The 19,294-nt window shown below is 42.6% G+C and overlaps 1 protein-coding gene across 11 annotated transcripts in view; it reads left to right on the top strand.

Annotated features, from left to right (window-relative positions):
* The window catches only part of PPP1R13B (protein phosphatase 1 regulatory subunit 13B), a 121,032-nt gene that overhangs the window by 77,015 nt on the left and 24,723 nt on the right, over positions 1-19,294 (top strand). The window lies entirely within an intron of this gene.

Here is a 19,294-nt window from a genome sequence, read left to right as displayed (position 1 = left end):
AGTTACTTCACCTTTCTACTTCCCAGCTTATTATTGACCTGCTAGTTCTTTTATTGGCTATATTTGTGACTCTGTGTGAAATACTTAAATCTCTGTTTATTTGTACTATCAACTTTAAACAGATCACTGGACCTCGCTCTTTGTAAAATGAGAATATTAGGCCTCCTGCCATCTTCCCTTCCTACCTTCCTTTCAGCTCTTGCAGCTGTACCAGACTTCTATGTTGTAAAGGGTGGCAATATTTGTATATTGTTATCTAACTATAAGCCTTTCGTCCGTTGTCTGTAGATTGGTTGTAAAGCTGAAAACCATTTAGTAGTTTTATTATTTTAGATTTTGCAGGTATTACCCACTGCAAAGCCACGTAGCATACTAGGTTCTATTTTCTTCTCTTTGGTTTCAGTATCATAATTCTTCTGCCACTCAGGGAGAAATACTTGTGTTGTCAAGATTATAGATTCTCCTTCCTTATCTAATTTACAAAAACCGTTTCACAAATCCTCTTGACATTCCTGCCTTCTGTCATTGGAGTGGTTATTTGTCCACTGCAAATCAGGAGTTTCTACAGAGTTCTTCCAGGCAGAGCTGCTTCAGGATGTCTTTAGAAATAAATAGAGGTACATACACACTCCACTCATAGAAATTTTCATTCAGTAAATTTGGAGTGGGGCCTAGAAAACTCCCCAGGTGACTGTGAATCCATGCCAAGCTTAGGCACATCCAGGTTACAGGCATAGACTTTAGCAAGCATTTATAGCTTATTTGGCCGGCAGAATGTTGAAGATCTTTTTGAGTTCTAAGATTTGCCATGGGATGGGGCAGTGGCTTATGCCTATAATCCCAGCACTTTGGGAGGCCAATGTGGGCAGGTCACCTGAGGTCAGGAGTTATAGACCAACCTGGCCAATATGGTAAAACCCTGTCTCTACTAAGGATACAAAAATTAGCCAGGCATGCTGGCAGGCACCTGTAATCTCAGCTACTTGGGAGGCTGAGGCAGGAGAATCACTTGAACCCAGGAGGTGGAGGTTGCAGTGAGCCAAGATTGTGCCACTGCACTCCAGCCAGGGCGACAGGGTGAGACTCTGTCTCCCCCCAAAAAAGATTAACTTGAACTTCAGGGAAGATTAAAGAGATACATTGAGTAGGCCATGTGTTGAAGTGAGATGTGTTATATATAATATATGGAAGGACTCAAAAGGAAAGCATTCCAAAGGTATAATAAATTGGGTAGACCAGTTTTGATGTCATGAAATCTCTCCCTTGATGAAGCTCTTTCTTGTTAACTTGGAGATAATGTGTATATTCCAAGATCAACAAAATTGAAACCTGAAACCAAAGTTAAAAATGTGTTTGTATCCTTTATGTGACTTGTAATTTGAGGAAGGTGTGAGAGCTCCTCTAGAGGAATAACTTGGTATTGGAAGCGTCACATCAAAGCTGTTTATGGCTTACACATCTACCTTTTAAGCTTAATGATAGGTTACCTTGTAAAGCACACTATTGTCTACTGCGCACTTTTACACGCATTTTAACATATGAGAAACATCCTTCCCCAAAATGTGTCTGTGTGTACCTTGGTTATAGAGCAGTGGCATGCTAAGCCTTCTAACTTGTGGGCTGAGACGTCTAAGGACAGAGTGAGAGCTGTGTGCATTGGCAGAGAAGGGCGGGATGCTGAATTGGTGTGATTCATGCCCATCCATCGGCAGCTGCTGAACCAAGAAGCCAGGGAAGTTCTGCTTTCAGGTTAATTCACGTGCTGCTTTGTCATTATGCTATACAGACAAATTGATTTGTTCTCATTGTATGTGCCTGTGTTGAGGCCTCCAGGACTTCTCCAGGTTCTGTTTGCTAGGACGACTCAGGACTGAGTATAGGGCTCTTCTTGTGGCTGTGATTTGCTACAATGAGAGTCAGAGCCAAATCAGCGAAGAGGAAAGGCACATTCCACTTAGGTATCCTGTCTTCTCAGCCAAGCAGGTTTAAAATCCGAGTCAGCTTTTGCTTTATTTATATCCAGTAAGTTGCCAATGCCAATTGATCCTACCGCCTATGTTTTCTTCTAGGAGCTTTATAGTTTTAGCTGTTACCTTTAGTTCTATGATCAATTTTGAGTTAATTTTTGTATATAGTGTGAGGTAAAGGATTCAGATTCATTAAATGTCCAGTTATTTCATTTTGGTGAAAAGACTATTCTTTCTCCCACTGAATTGCCTGGCAACTTTGTCAAATCAACTGACCAGAAATGTGAGGTTTATTTCCAGAAGCATTCATTACTAGTATAGTCACCCAGGCACCCTGTTTTCCATATGATGCAGGACTCAACTGTGCCTGTCATCTCCCAGGCCAGATAATATTTCAGCTGTCTAGAGAAAAACTGTTAGACTTCTGCCATGGTAGGAGAAAGGCACCACCCAGGAGCATGGAGTTGGGGAGGAGATCTAGGGATTTAACTGCCTCTTAGATATCATTCAGTCTGCCTTACTTTCAGTCCCTACCTTTTATTCCCCTTACCAGAGGTACATGGTGTTGCCAGTTCCTGAAACTTAGAAGATTCTGTGCTGTAACTAGTGTTTATCCACTTTTACCCCTTCTGCGTTGATGTTTGTCTCAGATGTACTAGGTCAGTTATTTCTCATCTGTTCTGCTGCCAGCTTCCAAACATTTGTGTTGTGTCCACTCCTGTTAGTCCTGTTGAAACTACCTTTTGTGCTTTTATATTATTTGATGTCAAAAATCTCTTTACTGTCCATTAGTGGAGTTTTGGGATTTAATGAAATTAGGATTAATCCTCCATTGTGAGTAGAACCAGCTGTAGATTTCCATTTTTTTTTTTTTTTTTTTTGAGATGGGGCTTGCTCTGTCAGCCAGGCTGGAGTGCAGTGGCAGGATCTTGGCTTACTGCAACCCCCGCCTCCCGGGTTCAGGCGATTCTCCTGTCTCAGCCTCCCAAGGAGCTGGGATTACAGGCACCCTCCACCGTGCCTGGCTAATTTTTGTATTTTAAGTAGAGATGGGGTTTCAGTGTTGGCCAGGCTAGTCTGGAACGCTTACCTCAGGTGATCCACCTGCCTCAGCCTCACAAAGTGCTGGGATTACAGGCACGAGCCACTGCGCCTGGCCAGATTTCTTTTAATTTCCGTTTTGGGCTTTGTTGAATTTACTGATTCTGAGGATTGGCATCTGTCAACAATTCTGGAACATTCTCTGCTATTATCTCTCCAGGTATTTTATCTTCTGCATTCTTTCTGTTTTATTCTTTTGGAACTCTTATTAGACCTTCATCTTTTATTTTATTCTCCTTGTCTCTCTCTTTTTTTTTAATTCTACTCTTAGGTCATGAATAAATGAGATCTCCTTGTCGCTTAATTTCTTTTTTATATACTCTCTTTTTTGGTCTCTTTGTACTGTATTCCAGATACTGCCCTAAGATACGTCTTTCAGTTAGTGAATTGTCTTCAGCTGTGTCTGTCTGTCTATTTAGAACATATAAGCTACCTTTTAATATTACTATTTTGAAATATATGACATAGTCTAGGAAAAATACTAGCAAATTATGTACCTGATGAAGGATTCAGATGCAGAATACATAAAGAACGTCCAAAGCTTGATAATAAGAAAACAAAAACTCAATTAAAAAAAAAATAGGCCAAGCTCGGTGGCTCATGCCTGTAATCTCAGCACTTTGGGAGGCTGAGGCAGGTGGATCACTTGAGGTCGGGAGTTTGAGACCAGCCTGGCCAACATGTCGAAACCCTGTCCCTACTAAAAATATAAAAATTCGCCAGGCATGGTGGTGCCTGTAATCCCAACTACTTAGGAGGCTGAGGCAGGAGAATCACTTGAACTTGGGAGGTGGAGGTTGTAGTGAGTTGAGATTGCACCATTGCACTCTAGCCTAGGCAACAGAGTGAGACACTGTCTCAAAAATAAAATAAAGAGAAATAGGCAAAAAATTGAACAGGCACTTCCCCAAATAAAATATATGAATGTCAGGTAAGCACGTGGAAAGGTATTCACCGTCATTAGACTTTAGGAAAATACAAATGAAAACCACCATGAAGCATTGCACACCTACTAGAATGTCTAATGTTTAAAAAGACTGATCATAACAAGTGTTGGTGAGGAAGAGAGAAATTGGAACTCTTTTTTTTTTGTTTGTTTATTGAGACGGAGTCTTACTCTGGCACCAGGCTGGAGTGCAGTGGCACAATCTCAGCTCACTATAACTTCCGCCTCCTGGGTTCAAGCGATTTCCCCACCTCAGCCTCCCAAGTAGCTAGGATTACAAGCGCCTGCCACCACACCTGGCTAACTTTTTGTATTTTAGAGAGACAGGGTTTCACCATGTTGGCCAGGATGGTCTCATTCTCATGACCTTGTGATCAGCCCATTTCAGCCTCCGAAGGTGCTGGGATTACAGGCATGAGCTGCTGCACCCGGCTGAGAAATTGGAACTCTTATCCACTGCTGATGAGAATGTAAAATAGCATAATCTGGAAAATAGTTTGGTAGTTTCTTTGAATATTAAGTATAAATCTACCGTATGGCCCAACAAGTCTACTCTTAAATATTTACCTTAGAGAAATGAAACCAAATGTCTGTGCAGACTTGGATATGGATGCTGCCCACAGCAGTTTGATTTGGCTTGAAGCCAAAATCTGGAAACAACCCAAATGTTCGTTAGTGAGTAAATGCACAAGTAGACTATGATGTATCCTTACAGCGGAGTATTACTGAGCAGTCAAAAGAAATGAACTACTAATACACGCTACAGCATGAATGAGTCAAAATAGTTGTGCTGAAAAAAGCCAGCCAAAGGAGTACACACTGAATACTGTGTGACTTCATTCATATACAATTTTAGAAAACACAAACTAATTTTTAGCAACAGAGAAGGTCAATGTTTGCCTGTGGACATGAGAGCTTGGAGTGGAGGACAAGGAGATGAGAGGAAGGGATTACAAAAGGGCATAAGGAAACTCGGGGAGATGATGGATTTATTTTCTTGCTTTCGATGATTTCATAGTTTATACATTTGTCAAAACATCAAATTATATATTTTAGATATGTGCAGTTTATTATATGTCAATTATACCTCAGTAAACCTGTTGTAAAATTTATTAAAATTTTCAGCTCTAGAAGTTTTAGTTCTTAAGTCTTGGTTGCTCTTTGCTTGTATGTTAGACACTAAACATACTTCATATTCAGCAGCTGATTGTTTCTCTGTCTGAGTGTTATTTCTGCTGACTTGTTGAGTCATGGCTACTTGATTGTTCTGTGTTTTGATTTTAGACAATGAGCTGCCCATTTTCCTTGGAACTTTACCTCTGGGCATTTTTTGAGTCCTGGATGAAGGCAGGATTTTTCTGAAAGGTTTGCATCTGCTTTGACAGTAACTGGGCACAGGCTAGGCTCAGTTTCTACTATCCTTTGTGGATCATGAAGCTTGCATGACAGCTCTCTAGTGGTTACGGATTGTTAGGGGGTTGTCTCTCCTTCCACTCAGTGATGGGGGGAAAGGCAGGTTTCCCTACTGCCCTCTTCTGGGCAGGGGGTGCATTTCATACCTACTCTCATACTGAGGTTGTAGGTCTTTGGATCCTGGACATTTGTGGGCATCTCCTGTTGGACCCTCCACACTGGAACGAACCTAAGTCGTTATCTCCTAATGCCAGACTTCAGCAGCTGCCAGGGAGCAAGTATGCAAGTAAGCAAAACCCTTCAGGACGAAAACCAGATGTGTGGTGTTCTTTTGTTATTGCCAAAGATTTCTGCTTTCTCTTTGTTTTTGGTTTCTGTAGCTTCCTTAAGGCTGTGCCAGCTCAGTGATGCTTTTAAAAATATGTTTTGTGGTTTATCTTGCCTTTTAGATGTTGTTACCAGGAGTGTGGTACAGGGTGTCCCATAGGCCATGCTGCTGGAAGCAGAGCACTCCAGCGTGTTCTGTTGTGTTCATAGTTCTCATGTTGCATGGGATGCGTTTTCTTTTGTTGTTATGTGTGCAGTTTGATAGCCCATTTTCCTGCCGGTCTCTTTCTAGCCCTAATTATCCTAGCATCTTGCCTTGGGTATAAATGTGTATTGTACTGAATTGAATTAATATGGATGATTTTTTTTTTTTTTAGACAAGGTCTTGCTCTGTTGCCCAGGCTAGAGTCCAGTTGCATGATCTCAGCTCACTGCAGCCTCTGCCTCCTGGGTTCAAGCAGTTCTCCTGCCTCAGCCTCCTGAGTAGCTGGGACTACAGGCATGTACCACCACCCCTGGCTAATTTTTGTATTTTTAATAGAAACGGGGTCTCACCACGTTGGCTAGGCTGGTCTCAAACTCCTGAGCTCAAGTGATCCTCCTGCCTCAGCCTCCCAGAGTTCTGGTATTACAGGCGTGAGCCACCACCCGGCTCTTATGTGACTAAATCTTATGATTAAAATTCATTCACATCAGGCCGGGTGTGGTGGCTCACGCCTGTAATCCCAGCACTTTGAGAGGCCGAGGCGGGTGGATCACTTGACGTCAGGAGTTCGAGACCAGTCTGGACAACAGAGTAGACCTCCTTTCTATTTAAAAACAAAGAAGTTATTCACATTCATAGACTAAAATAGCATGTTGTTTGCAGGGGGTAGGGAGCTAGTATGCATTTTAGGTATCTAATTGGCTCTTATTAATTTGTGAGACTTAGTAATTGTTGGAATATGAAATATTCTGGTTCAGAATATAATGAGATGTTAAAAAGGCTTGATTTTATTGAACATTTTATATTTTTACCACCTTTGTGACTGGGAATACCGAACATATAATCTATGTGATAAAAATAAGCATCCGTGTTTATGAGGTATCTTGGTATCATTATCACCTACTATTTGTTTGCTAAGTGGACAAGTAAAACCTACTCTTCAAACCTGAAAATTTGTAACCTTGAAGAGATGAGAATAAAGAGGAATGATTCCATATTGACGAATATTATGTGAGTATAGTAGGTATTATTCTAATTATTTTGCCAGAGTTTTGCATTAGGGATATTACTTGAGAAACCACTTATACTTTAAAATACTAGTTATAAGCTGCGTGTAGGGGCTCACGCCTGTAATCCCAGCACTTTGGGAGGCCGAGGTGGGTGGATCACAAGGTCAGGAGTTTGAGACCAGCCTGAGCAACATGGTGAAACTGCCTCTCTACTAAAAATACAAAATTAGCTGGGCGTGGTGGCAGGTACCTATAATCCTAGCTACTCAGGAGGCAAGAGAATTGCTGGAACACAGGAGGCAGAGGTTGCAGTGAGCTGAGATCACGCCACTGCACTCCAGCATGGACTGTCTCAGATAAATAAATGAAACAAAACAGAACATCAGCGTAGGCCGGGCACGGTGGCTCACACCTGTAACCCCAGCACTTTGGGAGGCTGAGGAGGGCAGATCACTTGAGGCCAGGAGTTTGAGACTAGCCCGGCCAACATGGTGAAGCCCTGTCTCTACTAAAAAATACAAAAATTAGCCTGGCATGGTGGCACACAACAGTAATCCCAGCTACTTGGGAGGCTGAAGCAGGAGAATCGCTTGAACCTGGGAGGCAGAGGTTGCAGTGAGCCGAGATTGTACCACTGCACTCCAGCCTGGGCGACAGAGCCAGACTCTATCCCCTCGCAAAAAAAGAAAAGAAAATGAAATCAGTGTAGGGCGGGAAGTAAAACAAAGAGAAATAAAAAAACTTTCTCTAGATTCACAAAAGTATTTATAGTCTTTTTTAAATCTTGTGATGATTAAATTACAAGATAAGATACTAGATATTTGGTCTAATTTTGTTTATTCTTTTTTTTTGTTTGTTTTTCAATGCAGTGTCCAGGAAATAATTTTTTTTATTCTTTATTGTGAAATATATACAGAAATATATATGTACATGTATAAATTTTTAAAGAGACACTCAGAGCCAGGCATGGTGGCTCATGCCTGTAATCCCAGCACTTTGGGACGCCAAGGTGGGTGAATGACTGAGGTCAGGAGCTCAAGACCAGCCTGGCCAACATGGTGAAACCCCATCTCTACTAAAAATACAAAAATTAGTTGGGCGTGGTGGCGCACACCTGTAATCCCTGCTACTCAGCAGGCTGAGGCAGGAGAATCACTTGAACCTGAGGGGCGAAGGTTGCAGTGAGCTGAGATTGCACCACTGCACTGCAGCCTGGGTGACAGAGTGAGACTCCATCCCACCCCCACCCCCACCCCCCAAAAAAAGAAGAGACGCTCAGGTTACTACCACCCAGGCTTACAGTTTCTCTCTTTATTCCTTTTAAAGCACTTCTATCCAACTTACTTTAATCGTAGACGGACCAGAGACAGAACAGCAAGATGGTTCATGGAGGCCAGTTGAAGTCTCCTCTTGGATTTCATAGAGAAAGAGTATTTTTGCAGATAGATGTGTAACAATAATGCTAGGTATGAAAAGTAGAATAAGGCACCAGAATAAAGGGTTATGTTTTAATTAACTTTATCAAGATTGATGTAGGGAAATACTTCCCAAAGGAAAGAATCAGAGACTTCTACAGAGATACAGAGACATAGACTTGAAACTCTATGGTGGCAGAGAGGTATGAACAGGACTGTGCAGCATGAAGAAGTATAGGGACAGGCAAGGGGGAGGGGGCACTGAGACGGAGGAGAGCAAGAGCAGCAGCCCGGGAGGGGCCAGGTCTTCACCATGCTAAGAGGTCAGATTAATCTTGTGGGATTTTTAAGCAAGCTGTGCTTTACAAAAATCCCTGTGGTCTTGGCCTGCAAGAATTCTATGTCAGTAGTGGGAGATGAGGAGCAGGATGGGAATGAGACTGGAGACAAGAGCCTCGTGAGGTCATTGTTTGCTGTGCTTGCAGTGGTGTCACAACTACTGGAATCTCAGACTTTCAAAGGAAGTATTTGAAAATACAACTTCACTGGGCGCAGTGGCTCATGCCTGTAATCCCAGCACTTTGGCAGGCCGAGGTGGGCAGATCACAAGGTCAGGAGTTCAAGACCAGATTGGTCAACATAGTGAAACCGCATCTCAACTAAAAATACAAAAAGTTAGCCGAGTGTGGTGGTGTGTGCCTGTAATCTCAGGTACTCGGGAGGCTGAGGCAAGATAATTGCTTGAACCAGGGAGGTAGAGGTTGCAGTGAGCTGAGATCGCGCCATTGTACTCCACCTCAGGCGACAGAGTGAGACTCCTCCGGGCGGGGAGAAGAAAATACTGTTTCAGGGATATGGTGATATAAGCAGAAAAGGCATCCAGTTATCTATAAATTACCCTTTAGAATAAATTTCACTTCTTACTTATTTAAAGAGACAGGGTCTCACTCCATTGCACAGGCTAGAGTGCAGTGGTGCAATTGTAGTTCACTGAAGCCTGGAACCCCTGGGCTCAAGCAGTCCTCTCACCTCAGCCGCCAAAATAGCTGGACTAGAAATGTGTGCCACAGTTTTAAAAACATGCCCAGCAGTTTTTAAAATTTTTTGTAGCGATGGGGTCCCACATGTTGCCCAACCTGGCCTTGAACTTTTGGCTTCAAGTGATCCTTCTGTTCCAGAGCCCTTTGGTGTCTGGGCAGGTGACATTAAGTCTATGTTGTCACTTCTCATAATCCTGCAAAAATTAAAGAGCTGCCTAGAGTTTTTCATTATTACATATATCTTATTTTTTAAATTATTTTATTCTTGAATCAAGTAACTTATACGTATTTCAATGGAGAAAAATTAATCCTTTCCCATTAGTTTTGAACTATGTGAAATTGTTGCTGTTTGATCATTTTTTGATCTGGCAAATCACAAGGTCAAGAGATCAAGACCATCCTGGCTAACATGGTGAAACCCCGTCTCTAGTAAAAATATAAAAATTAGCTGGGTGTGGTGGTGCACGCCTGTAGTCCCAGCTACTCAGGAGGCTGAGGCAGGAGAATCGCTTAAACCTGGCGGGGAAGAGCTTGCAGTGAGTGAGCCAAGATTATGGCACAGCACTCCAGCCTGGTGACGGAGTGAGACTCTGTCTCAAAAAAAAAAACAACCCAGATTTTCATATGATTTAGATGATTAAGATGTCTTCATGGTGTCTAGTAGTGTTTAGTCTTTGACATAATAAATGGCTGTTGATTAGGATCGCATCTGTGATGGAAAGAGCGCCTCTGCTGTCAGGAGATGCGGCTAGGATCCTGGCACTGCTGCTGATCTGACACATAAGCTTGAGAAAGCCAATCAACGAACTGCCCGGAGCCTCAGTTTTCTCGCTTGTAAAACAAGCTTAAGAATTTTCCTCTAGGGTTTTTGTAAGCATCCTCTAAGGTAACTATAAAGTGAGATGTATATAATGTCTGATATGCAGCAGGCATTCATTACATGTTAATTGTTGAATCTCTAGAATAAATTCAAGAATTCGTTTAAAAAATACTGAGTTCTAGTCCGGGCACAATGGCTCATGCCTGTAATCCCAGCACTTTGGGAGGCTGAGGTGGGCAGATCACCTGAGGTCTGGAGTTCAAGACCAGCCTGGTCAACATGGTGAAACCCTATCTCTACTAAATATGCAAAAATCAGCTGGGCATGGTGGTGGTGCCCGTAATCTCAGCTACTTGAGAGACTGAGGCAGGAGAATCACTTGAACCGAGGACGGGGTGGTTGCAGTGAGCCGAGATCGCACCATTGTTCTCCAGCCTGGGCGACAGAGTGAAACTCTGTCTCAGAAAAGCAAAAACAAAAAACGAACAACATAATGAGTTCTTCTCATCTCTGAAAGTGAATAAACATCTTGAATATCAAAACAGTGGTATGAGAGAATACTTAGAGAATCAGGAAGAACTTAAGGGAGCAGATGGCATTGCCCCATAGGTCTTAAATGATAGGTAGAGTTTAGGAAGCAGGGGGAAGGGCTCTATGGCAGCAGGAAGAGCACGAGTGAGATATGCACACGAGAAGGTGTTTATTCTAGAACAGAGAGGCAACCACAGATGTGGGAGGTCATGAAGAGCAGTCGAGCACCAGCTTTTATTTAAGGCAAGGATGGCTCAAGTCAAAGATGTTGCTGCCGAGACTTCTGGAAAAATGCTAACGCCATTCATAGAAATAGGGAACTTAGGGAGGGAGCCAGGCTTGGATGGAGAGAGAGGACTTTGGTGGAGAGAGGCCAGAGGTGGATGTTTTGGCAAGGTGTGTTCTCATATAAACTTAAGTGCAAAAAGGAATAAGCATGAAACTGTTGAACTATTTCATGTCATCTCACTGAAGCTTGAAAGCTTAGGGAATTTTTTATTCCAAATGATATGTATTTTTTTAATTCTGGTTTCAGTTTATTTCAAATATCTGAATACATTGACCAGTATACTATTTTTAAAAGTTAGGTACACCGGCGATAAGACATCGTGAACAAAAAGTGACAAACACTTTAGATACTGTTATGACCTGACACGGGCATAAAACAGCTGAGCTTACTTAAAGAAATGACGTTTTGATGGTATGTTCAAGAGAATAGGAAAATATTTTTAAATGGCACTGCAGACTGAAGAAAGAACCAAACAGAACTTTCACAAATGGGAAAAAAAAAAAAAACCCTCAAATTAAAAGCTCAGAAGAAGGTTTAACACATAGAGACAAACCTGAAGGGTTATTCTGAATAACAGAAATCGAGAAAACCCGTTTTGAAACTTTCATGTCAACTTAACAGGGTAATCAAACGTCTACTGACTGTGATAATAAAAACAGTGTGGTGTATTTGGGGCTTCACTTCTATAATAATTTATTTTTGTTGTATTTTATTTTACGATAAAGGACTCATATCTGGGATGACATACTGTTAGCAATTCCACAAGACGACAACCAACTTAAAAATAGACAAAAGACACAAACAGACATCTCATCGAAGAAGACAGACGAATGGCCAGCAGCCATATGAAAAGATGCTTAACATTTCCAGTCACTGGGAATGCAAATTGAAACCACAGTGAGACACCCTTACACACCCACGAGCGTTAAGCTAGCATCAAAATGACAGTAATAACTATTGGCAAGAATATTCCAGACACACCGGAACCCTCATACATTGCTGGTGGGAATGCAAAATAGTGCAACCACTTTGGAAAACGGTTTGGCAGTTTCTTAAAAAGCTAAACATAAACTTACCATACAAGTCAGGAATTCTACTCCTAGGTATCTACTCAAGAGAAATGAAATATATGCTCACACAGACTTCTATGCAAAGGTTCACAGCAGCATTGTTATGCATACTAGGTAAGAAACAGCCCAAATGTCCGTTAACTGGTGAAGGGATAAACAAAATGTGGTAGGTATATCCATCAGACTGAGTATGATTCAGCATTAAAAAGAAACAAAAGCCGGGAGTGGTGGCTCAAGCCTGTAATCCCAGCACTTTGGGAGACCGAAGTGGGTGGATCATGAGGTCAAGAAATCGAGACCATCCTGGCCAACATGGTAAAAACCCATCTCTACTAAAAAATACAAAAATTAGCTGGGCCTGGTTGTGCGTGCCTGTTGTCCCAGCTACTCAGGAGGCTGAGGCTGAGGCAGGAAAATCACTGAACCCAAAAGGCGGAGGTTGCGGTGAGCGGAGATTGCACCACTGCATTTCAGCCTGGCGACAGAACAAGACTCTGTCCCCTGCCAAAAAAAAAAAGAAATAAACTACTTAACACAGATGAACCTCAAAAACATTACACCACATGTAAAAGACCACCTATTGTCTGATTTCACTGAGCTGGAATGTCTGGAAGAAAGTCAGTCTAGAGACAGAAAGCAGATCAGGTGCTTTCTGCAGGGTGCCTGCAGCTGGGCTGGGCGCGGAAATCCATGTGAATGGGCACAGGGCAACCTTTGGAGGACGATGGAAACATTCTAAAACAGAACTCTGGTGATGGTTGCACAACACTATATATTTGCTAAAATAATTAAATGTTCCAGTTACAATGAGTGAATTTTAGGATATGTAAGTTATGCCTCAATTTAACAAGGAAAAATCTATGACTTGAAAAGTTAGAAAAAATAAGAAAATCTAGGGATAGGGCTGGAAGTGATACTCAGAATGAATACATGGCTTTTAATTATTTATTATTATTAAAAAGCAAACTAAAGTGAACTCTATTCAACTTAATAAATGAGGAAAAGTTTAAAATAAAAGACACAGGATGATTAAAGGTAAAAGTGGAGATGAATAATACTGAATACAAACAGTAACAGTCACAAGAATACATGAACTTATAAGGAGACATAACAGCACAGACGGGAAGAGATGAAAAGGCCCATTAAACAGTTGCCATGTACTACTTAACACACCCCTCTTTCTTTTTTGTTTGTTTGTTTTTGAGACGGAGTCTAACTGTCACCAGGCTGGAGTGCACTGGCGTGATCTCGGCTCACTGCAACCTCTGCCTCCCAGCTTCAAGCAGTTCTGCCTCCGCCTCCCTGATGGCTGGGTCTACATGTGTGAGCCACCATGCCTGGCTAGTTTTTGTATTTTTAGTAGAGATGAGGTTTTTCACCATGTTGGCCAGGATGGTAACAGACCCCACTTTCAAACGGACCCACTATGGAAAGAAGCTACAGATGTTTCACAGAGAAAAGCAACAGGCCCAGTGAGTTCCAAGTCATCCTTTGAACCCTGTTTCATGGACACACTCCACATTTCATTGTTTCTGAAATCTGGGTCCATCTCATCGTCCCTGTTGTGAGCTGGCAATGTGAGAGAGCTGCGGGGAAAGCTTCTGCAGACCACCCCGGAATCATCGCGAAGTGCTGGTGACAGCCAGTCTTTTAAGGACGGTAGTTTCTGAAGTTCTCTATTATTGCTGGCGATAAACCTTGGATAATTTTGCAGTTTGTCTTTCTTCACTGTGGGCTGAGAAACTGATACTTTGAGCAAATACTGTAGACGGGACAGCAACAAGGCTGTTTTTCCTGATGGAAATTTGCTCTGTTCCATCTTGTCCTTTTGAAGATTTTCCAGTCTTCCCTGCTTTTGGTGATTCTTTCTCCTCGTTTTTATTCGGCATGGCAGAAGCAGGCCACCACCCTCTGATGCCTGGCCCCGCAGTAGCAGCGACCCCGCCCCAGCCTTCACCCCTCCACTTCCCCTTTTCCAGGTTCCCAGGGGCTGCAGCAGCCTCTGTGGCACAGCCTCTGGGAGCCTGGAAAATATTATTCCAAATAATATTATAGTGACATTCTCGTCTATTATAACTAAAATGAAGTAATTTGGCTGAATATTAAAATCAGCATATCAGGATTAGGGACAGCTCAGGTAACCCGTTTGCCAGTAGATGTCTAATTGCTGACCGAATCCACTAGTCTTTTCTATTAACTGAGTGCCAAGGAACGCATGTTAGGCATTGAAGGAAATACCACCATTCAGCTGCCATTGTTTACACTGTAACTTAGCTCCTTTAAACACTGCATGTTCTCTCTCTCCTCTGGGTTATGATGATACTGTTTGGGGGGATTGCACTCCAACTGAACATATAATAAAAATACATTTATAGGACAGGAAAGCATCTTCAGGGTAACAAAAGCTAAAGGAGAGAGCACTTCAAAGCAGGTAGAGCCACACGTGCACAACAAGCAGGCTTCGAAGATACTCCCGCCCCTGAGGCACTTGGTACATGTATGCAGAGCAGAAGCAGAATATTTTGGGTTTATGCAAGCGTAACACACAATTCAAATCTGTACCAGAGTCTGTTCTCTGACGAGGAACAATTGGGTTGACTAAATTAGTATGTTTATTTGCCTGAAATTATAATGTTGAAACATCACTCCTTATGGAGTATTAGTTAGTATTTCTTTTTTTTGGGACAGAGTCTCTCTCTGCCGTCCAGGTTGGAGTGCGGTGGCACCATCTCGGCTCACTGCAACCTCCGCCTCCTGGCTTCAAGCAATTGTCCTGCCTTAGCCTCCTGATCAGCTGGGGTTACAGGCGCCTGCCACCACGCTCAGCTAATTTTTTGTAGTTTTAGTAGAGACAGGATTTCCCCATGTTGGCAGGCTGGTCTCAAACGCTTGACCTTGTGATCCGCCTGCCTCGGCCTCCCAAAGTGCTGGGATTCCAGGTGTGAGCCACTGAGCCCAGCCAATTTACTTTTTCTTTTTGAGACGGAGTTTCGCTCTTGTTACCCAGGCTGGAGTGCAATGGCGCGATCTCGGCTCACCACAACCTCCGCCTCCTGGGTTCAGGCAATTCTCCTGCTTTAGCCTCCTAAGTAGCTGGGATTGCAGGCGCGCACCACCATGCCCAGCTAATTTTTGTATTTTTAGTAGAGACGGGGTTTCACCAGGTTGAACAGGATGGTCTCAATCTCTTGACCTTATGATCCACCCGCCTTGGCCTCCCAAAGTGCTGGGATTATAGGCATAAGCCACCGCGCCCGGCCTGCCTATTTAGTTTTTCTATATGAAAGATTAGTTACACAGAAAAAAATTGTCTGAAAATGGCATCGTTTTACAAGAACTGCAATAATGAGTCATTAACTGGACAGATACTGGATGAAGCATGTAATATTGTGCAGTCTTTATTATTTGGCACATATTAGCAAAATTTTTTTTTCTTCTTTTTCTTTTTCTTTTTTTTTTTTTTTTTTTTTGATGTAGGGGCTTGCTCTGATGCCCAGGCTGCAGTGGTACAGTCACAGCTCACTGCAGTCTCAACCTCCTGGGCTCAAGCGAGCCTCCCCCCTCACCCTTCCAAGTAACCGGGACTGCAGGTACACGCCACCATGCCTGGCTAATTTTTATATATTTTGTAGAGATGGGGTTTCACACCATGTTGTCCAGGCTGGTCTCAAACTCATGAGCTGAGGATTACAACCATGAGTTACCACACCTGGCCATATTTTAGCAAAATATTTCAATTGCACATTAAATGGAATGTAAGACTAGCCTTCTTACTAATACTTGAAGACACTACAAATCTGCAAAAACATATCATTAGTGGCTTAGGATGAAAGATGTATATTTGTATTTCATAAATATATTGATTTGCTTTGAGAAACTATTGTGTATCTTTAATACATGGGTTATTGTACCACCAGCTTAAAAATTATATTTAAAACATTACCTGAAGAGACAAATTCATTTTATTGAAGCCATATTTCCAACTGACCTGTGATAAAAAGCTATCAGCTGGGCGAGGTGGCTCACACCTGTAATCCCAGCACTTTGGGGGGCCAAGACGGGCGGATCACCTGAGGTCAGGAGCTCAAGACCAGCCTGGCCAACATGGTGAAACCCCATCTCTACTTAAAAAAAAAAAAATAGACATGGTGGTAGGCACCTGTAATCCAGCTACTCGGGAGGCTGAGGCAGGAGAATTGCTTGAACCTGGGAGGTGGGGGTTGCAGTGAGCCAAGATCGTGCCATTGCGCTCCAGCCTAGGTGACAATAGTGAAATTCTGTCTCCAAAAAAAAAAAAAAAAAAAAACCCTCTCAACCATAATTATCAAGTGAGTTGTAGTTTGTCCATCCTTCCTTCCTCCCTCCCTCTTTCTTTTCTTCCCTCCCCTCTCCCCTCCCTCCTTCCTTTCCTTTCCTTCCTTTCTTCTTTTTCTTCTTTCGACAGGGTCTCACTCAGTCACCCAGATGAGAGTGCAGTGGTGTGATCTCAGCTCACTGCAACCTCCGCCTCCTGGGTTCAAGCGATTCTCCTACCTCAGCCTCCTGAGTAGCTGATTACAGGTGCACACCACCACAGCCAGCACATTTTTTATTTTTAGTAATGATGAGGTTTCACCATGCTGGCTAGGCTAATTGTTTGTTGGTATCTTTAAAAATATAGTTCCAGCCAAGCACTGTGGCTCAGCCTGTAATACCAGTTCTCTGGGAGGGTGAGGCAGGCAGATCACTTGAGGTCAGGAGTTTGAGACCGGCCTGCCCAACATAGTGAAACCCTGTTTCTACTAAAAATACAAAAGTTAGCCAGATGTGGTGGCACTCACCTGCAATCCCAGCTACTCGGGAGGCTGAAGCAGGAGAATCATTTGAACTCGGGAGGAGTAGGTTGTAGGGAGCCGAGACTGTGCCACTGCACTCCAGCCTGGACAACAGAGCAAGACTCAGTCTAAAAGAGAAATAAAATCTAGTTCCGACGGCTTGTTTATCAAACATACGTTACTTTGGTAGCTTTCTGGGTCCTGACTCATACACATAGTTATGCAGATGAGAGATTTAAATGGAAGTCAGCCCCCTTTTTATATCTAATTTTTGTAAATCATGGGCTAGTTTACTTGTTAAGAATCTGATACTAGGACCTTTGGGGTTGCTAGTTTAATTATGGATGTATTTATGCACTTTTATTACATATCAAATCAAAATTCCGCTTACATAAAAGCCTTTCTTTGCAAAGAGGTTAACGTTTTATTTACTTATTGATTTAGAGACAGTCTCTCTCTGTCGCTCAGGCTAGAGTACAGTGACAGGATCTTGGCTCACTGAAACCTGCAGCCTCTTTGTTCTGCATTCCAGTGATTCATGTATATCAGCCTCTTGAGTAGCTGGAACTACAGGCATGTGCCACTATGCATGGCTAATTCTTGTACTTTTAGTAGAGACAGGGTTGGGGTTCACCATGTTGGCCAAGTTGGTCTTGAACTCCTGACCTCAGGTGACCCACCCACCTCACCAAAGCAACATTTTATCTTAATAGAGGGTCATTAAGTTTCCTCTTTTGTGACAACATCAAATACCGATAAGGAAGTGAATACAAAACACTGCACCTGGCCTATGCTATGTTTCTAAAAGTGGCCTGTTACTTCATTTTGTTAAAACTTATTTACCATAAAGCAGTTTTTGAAGTTTTGTATCTGAAGTGGACTAGTGTTAATATGTTTATTTTTTTTAAGTTGACAGTCTTAAATATAGGACCATAAAAAATTTTTTAATCATGTTTTATTTTTGTTCATTATGGGTTTTATAAGATATTTTTACTTGGAATTTCGGTAGAGTCAGGAATGATCATGTATCTTGAGGTTCAGCTTCTCATTTGGGCTCGTTGTTTGGGAGTGGGAAATTTTATCTTCAGTCCTGCAATTCCCATAACCAGGCTGGCTGAAATGTCCTGCTGCTTTTTATGCACTTCTCAGGGTGCCAGCCCGAACAGTGCACTTTTACAGGAGTGCATGGTGACATTCCACATCCTCACTGCTACCCTGGAAAATGCTGTTGGATTTTTTTTTGGTGGTGATTTTTTTTTTAATAGACAGAACCTCACTCTGTTGCCCAGGCTGGGGTGCAGTGGTGCAATCATGGCTCACTGCAACCTCTGCCTCCTGCGTTTCAAGTGATTCTTCTGCCTCAGCCTCCCAAGTTGCTTGGACTGCAGGTGTCTGCCACCACACCTAGCTATTTTTTTTTTTTTTTTTAGTAGAGACAGGGTCTTGCCATGTTAGTCAGGCTGGACTCTTAACTTCTGACCTCAGTTGATCCGCCCCCCTCAGCCTTCCAAAGTGCTGGGATTGTAGGCATGCCAGAAAGGCTGTTTTTATTTCACAGTGAAAATACAGGTATACAGAAAACCTGCTCTCTATTTCTGTTCCTCATGGTTGAATTGGATAAGGTAATTTAATGACTTCCCATGAGAGATTCTCATCTCCTTCCTTGAAATAGAGGCTTATTGAAAATGGAGAGACATTCTACTTTTCTGTTGCCTACAGTGTCTAGGATGACACCTGGCATGTGGAAGGTAAATGGACTGTTGTGTGTTTGTGATACTGAACATAATGGTACTCAGAGAATATGTGTTCTCCTGACACCTTCATGATGGCCCTGCTATATAGCAGAGGGCATTGCCTTGCCCCTTGCTGTCACGGGGGTCTTGGGCACATGGCTGAGCTCCTTCATTGATGAAGTCCCAGTGTAGTACCTTTCTAGGCAGCCAGAGATTAGGGGACATGATCAGAAGGGAGGTGATAGGAGCCAGAGACAATTCGGGTGAGGGAAATGTTGAGAAACATCTGGAAAGAGAGTTAAATGATGAGGAGGATGTAGACTCTTCCATGTGAATGAATGAAAAGCAGTGTGGGCTTTGAGTTTGAAAAGATGCCATCCATGTTGGAGTCTGATGGGACGTGGTGGGAAGGTGAGGGAGTGTCTGGTCACCTGAGTCCACTCCAGAAAACAGGTTACTGATGCCGTGACTGGGTACTGGGCCAAGACCTATTGCCATAAAGACCAAGTCTTGTGGACTCTGGTTACCTCCTGGGTGCCTGGTACAAATCTTTTGTCAGGCAAATATTTTCTTTATAAAAATTTTGTAAGCTAGCTAATGAAGTCTCTTATTT

This window comes from Callithrix jacchus, chromosome 8, assembly GCF_049354715.1.
Source record: "Callithrix jacchus isolate 240 chromosome 8, calJac240_pri, whole genome shotgun sequence".
In the NCBI taxonomy this organism is placed as follows: domain Eukaryota; kingdom Metazoa; phylum Chordata; class Mammalia; order Primates; family Cebidae; genus Callithrix; species Callithrix jacchus.
The sequence above is the reverse complement of the archived record's forward strand: the minus strand, read 5'-3'. Positions and strand labels throughout refer to the sequence as shown.